Below are 4,936 nucleotides of genomic sequence, written 5' to 3' on the forward strand. Positions count from 1 at the left end.
CATATTCCTGAACCAGACAAGAATCATGTTTGTAGTGTTTGTCCTTTGGCTAAACAAACTCGTCTTCCTTTTGGTTGTAGTCAGTCTAGCACTGATTCTTGCTTTGAACTCATACACATCGATATCTGGGGGCCTTACAGACAGGCCACACTCTCAGGAGCTCGTTATGTCCTCACAATCGTAGATGATTTTTCTAGAGCTACATGGACCTTTTTACTAAATCACAAGTCTCAAACACTTCATACCTTGACCGTTTTTTTTGCTCAAATCCTTACTCAGTTTGGCTGCAAAATCAAAACTGTTAGGACAGACAACGGTTCCGAATTTGTGAATTCTAGTTGTGCTTTTTTCTTCCAAAATGCTATGTCATCAAAGCAAAGGTCCTGCACCCACACACCCCAACAAAACGGAGTGGTCGAACGCAAACATAGGCACCTCCTACAGGTGGCTCGAGCACTCATGTTTCAATCCTATCTTCCTAACCAATTTTGGGGCGATTCCATCTTGACTGCCACTCACATTATAAATAAACTTCCTACTTCTACCTTAAATTGGAAATCCCCATTTGAGGTTCTATACAAATCACCACCTACCTATGAAAGTCTTAAAACCTTTGGATGTCTCTGTTTTGCTTCAAACTTCTATCCTGGAAAAACTAAGTTTGATAGCCGTGCATTTGAGTGTATTTTTTTGGGTTATATGCCTAACCAAAAAGGGTACAAGGTATATGACTTACATAATAACAGAACCTTTGTTTCCCGTGATGTTCTTTTTCATGAATCAATTTTTCCTTTTAAGACTGCTGCAGGAAAAGAAGTGCAGACTCCTTTGCCTCTTCTATCATTTGTGAATCTTCCTGAATTTTCACCTGAAGCTGCAGTAGATTTTCCTGAGAATTGTGATCCTCTTCCTTCTAACTCCATGTCGCCTGAGTCTCCCACTTCCTTACAACAGTCAGCTAATCCTCCTTCCAACACTCATCTCAGGCGATCACAGAGGATCACACAACCACCTTCTTGGCTTCGGGATTTTGTTTGTCATACTTCTCATTTTCCTCCTTATAGTTTCACATCCTCTCACTGTGCATTTCAGGCTGCTCTGTTCACAATACGAGAGCCAAGCTGTTACAGTCAAGCCAAAGAACATGAGGAGTGGCGACAAGCAATGCAACACGAACTTCGTGCCTTGGAACATAATCACACTTGGGAGCTTACGGATTTACCACCTGGTAAGAAACCGATTGGGTCTAAATGGGTTACAAAGTTAAGTTGAACCCTGATGGGAGTATTGAACGCTACAAAGCGAGGCTCGTTGCGAAGGGGTATAATCAAGTCGAAGGAGTCGACTACTTTGATCGGTTTTCTCCCGTTGCCAAGGTTGTTACAGTAAGGGTGTTTTTAACAGTAGCAACTGGTTTGAAATGGCCTATACATCAATGCGATATTAATAACGCGTTTCTTCATGGGTTCCTTGACGAGGACATCTTCATGGAAGCTCCAGCCGGCTATGATGTTCCCTCAGGCAAAGTTTGTAAATTAAAACGGTCGTTGTATGGTTTAAAGCAGGCGTCGCGGCAGTGGAATCAAGAACTTACTTCCAAGCTTGTTCAATTTGGTTTCATACAATCCTTGAATGACTATTGCTTGTTCGTTAAAGGTTCTGGTGATTCCCTTGTTATTGTACTTGTCTATGTTGATGATTTGTTGATTACAGGTCCATCCGAGGAACTCATCACTGAGGTTAAGCAGTTTTTGGATGATGTTTTTAGTATTAAAGATTTGGGATACGCCAAGTACTTTCTTGGCCTAGAAATTGCTCGCTCCCCAGCTGGGACCTGGGTCACTCAACACAAATACATTCACGACCTTATTGCTGACACAGGGCTTGATCAATGCAGACCGGCTTCCACTCCGCTTCCACCTGGTTTGAAACTCTCCTCTTCCTCTTCTCCTAAATTGCTCGATCCTGAATCTTTTCGCAGATTAGTCGGTCGCCTTCTTTATTTGGGATTCACTCGTCCGGATATATCTTATGGGGCTCAACAACTGAGTCAATTCCTTCACGAGCCGTGCCAAGACCATTTGGAAGCTGCAATGCATCTTGTACGTTACCTAGCAGGCTGCCCAGACTTGGGCCTCTTTCTCCCTGCTTCTGCTTCTTCCACGACCACAGCATACTGCGACGCGGATTGGGGAAGTTGTGTGGATACTCGTAGATCTCTCAGCGGATATTGTATCTTCTTGAGTGATGCTCTTGTTTCATGGAAGACGAAGAAGCAATCCACCATTTCTAGATCCACGGCGGAGGCGGAATATCGAAGTTTGGGTGCCACTGTATGCGAGCTTCAGTGGCTTTCTTATATCCTGAAAGATTTCCACATTTCTGTTCAGACTCCAATTTCTTTGTATTGCGACAACCAGGCTGCATTGCACATCGTCGCGAACCCAGTCTTCCACGAGCGCACGAAGCATTTGGAGATTGATTGTCACTTGGTTCGTGACAAGTTCAAGTCAGGCTTCATCCTTCCTTCACACATTTCAGGCAAGCTGCAGATTGCCGACATGTTTACTAAGTCTCTTCCTGGTCCGTCCTTCGCTGCCTTTGTATCCAAGTTGGGTCTCTGCTCTTTCACCCACGCCCAACTTGAGGGGGGGATGTTAAAGTCAGCTTCATCCTCCATTACAACAACAGAAGCAACTCCAGTTCCAGACTCTGTTTCTGCAGAAGAACAAGAACTCCCCTGAAGACGTGTTTTCCTTGCTAACGTTTCTGTCATTGTAATTCACACTTTTATTAGCTGTAATTAGTAGCTTAGGTGGCTGTTGACGTGGCCGCTAGTCTGTTATTCAGTTGTAGTTAGTTGAACAGATATTTCTTCCTCAACCGACCTCTGTATCCATATTTAAACTCTGCTGTATCTTTTTCCAAAAAGAATGAGAGTGAATTCTTATTCTCTTCAGTTTTAGTTTGTGTGATTCATGGAGTTTATCTCTGATTTTATCACTCTTTCGTTAAAATAAAGACCAAAATTATCAAAATGTCATTATTATTATATTATTAATTTCAACTAACAATAATTAATATATATATATATATATATATATTCTTGATGCGAGCAAAAAATGCTCATTAATGATGTCTTTGAACCAGAAAATCTTTGGGTCGAATATTTAACAAGTCTAAGAAAGAGGACCTATACAAAAGATGTTAGCATTATGACGATCAAGTCAGTAAATGATTGTGGAAAGATAAACTCCAGCAAGAATAAAATAACAATGAATTATTAAAAGGTGAAATAATAAATTTGCTGATAAGATTGCTCAAGTGTGAGTTGATATGTGTGATTGTGTTAAGATAACGCTAACCTAAACTGGAGGGAAGGGCTGGCTTTCTGACCTGTCTCCCCGAGCGAATGAGGTGGTAATTTTTCGGGAGACTCGGGTCAGTGGTTACTATAGATAAGTCTCCCCAAAATCTGGAAGTTGTTGGCAGAAACCTTCAAGGAGTCTTGGCCGTGAGAAAATTTTTGATGGGATAAGCTTCTTGAGGGATACGCCCCGAGCTTTTCGAAAGTAGTCGGTAGCATGAGCAGTATCCAATCATTATTTTCTTGTCCTTGTCACAGTCTATGTGGGCGCCTGTTCACTTTTGGAACAAATGATCTCTTGCCACTAGGAAGAATGACCAACTCAATTGCCATGTGAGCGCCAAGCACCTTGGGCTGACAGGCGTGGATCGATTGTCAGTATTCATAATTATTCAAACATATATATATATATATATATATATTGATATGTAGTGAGAACTCAACTATAATAACAAATATATTTATTATGCTAAATTGTTGATTTTGCTACATACTGTAATCACAACTTTATGTACACTTATTTAGTTATTAACTATTAATAGTGATAACTCTTACATAATTCTTGTTATTAATGAAATTGTGAAGATGATTATAATCATGATTAAATAAATATTTTGGTAAATTAATATATATAACTAATGAATATTGTCACTAATTTTTTGAGTTTAATGCAATTTACCCCCTTATGATATTGCAAATAAATACAGTACCCTCGTATAAAAAAAAAATAATAGCAATTTACTCCGTATGTTTTTAAAATAAAACTATTTACCTCCTTAGAAGCAATTTACCTCCCTGTCTAAGGAGATAAAATTGTTTTATTTTAAAAAATTCAAGGGGGTAAATTACTGTATTTTTTAACAACACAGGAAGGTAAATTGCTATTTGATTTTTCTATATGGAGATAATTTGCTCATTTACAATATTAAAAGGAGGTTGCTTGTAATTTTTTTCCTTAATTTTTATTATTACCACTATATATTTATTTTTTTCCTCAGTGGGTAACTTTTACTAAAAATACTGTAATTATTAAATTATGTTAAAACTTTTATTCTTTCAAATTATACCCCATTGTTAACAGAAAAACTCAATAAAAAAGAAAGTTTCTTATATCAAAACGTTCAAGTGAATATCTTACAATATTTTTGATAAAGTCATTGAACCATTGTGAATCATTTGACTGGAATAAAACCTTTTAATTTGATATATAGTAAAATAAGAGAGCTTTGGGCAAAACTTATTTAAAATATCTTATAAATTCATATATTTTAGAAGATATTTTCTTGAATTATTTGAATAAATTAAGAAGATATTAATAACAATAAACTTATAATTAGTATCACCAAAATCAAGTTGATTATTAAGATTAATTTAAAAATAGAAGAGCACTTTATGGTTTTTAAAGGATTTTATAATCTCTTAAAATATTTGTGATTTTAGATGTTGTGAGCTCCTCCACACAATATGATCTAAAAATTCAAAGTTCAATTTCATTCAGCGTTTGTAGTCCAACGGTTAGGATAATTGCCTTCCAAGCAATAGACCCGGGTTCGACTCCCGGCAAACGCA

General features: G+C 37.7%; 1 non-coding gene across 1 annotated transcript; it reads left to right on the plus strand.

Moving 5' to 3' along the window:
- TRNAG-UCC lies at window positions 4,865-4,936 on the plus strand. The gene has a single exon. It is a non-coding gene; the product is annotated as a tRNA-Gly (tRNA).

The sequence above is a fragment of the Sesamum indicum genome, linkage group LG3 (genome assembly GCF_000512975.1).
Source record: "Sesamum indicum cultivar Zhongzhi No. 13 linkage group LG3, S_indicum_v1.0, whole genome shotgun sequence".
In the NCBI taxonomy this organism is placed as follows: Eukaryota; Viridiplantae; Streptophyta; class Magnoliopsida; order Lamiales; family Pedaliaceae; genus Sesamum; species Sesamum indicum.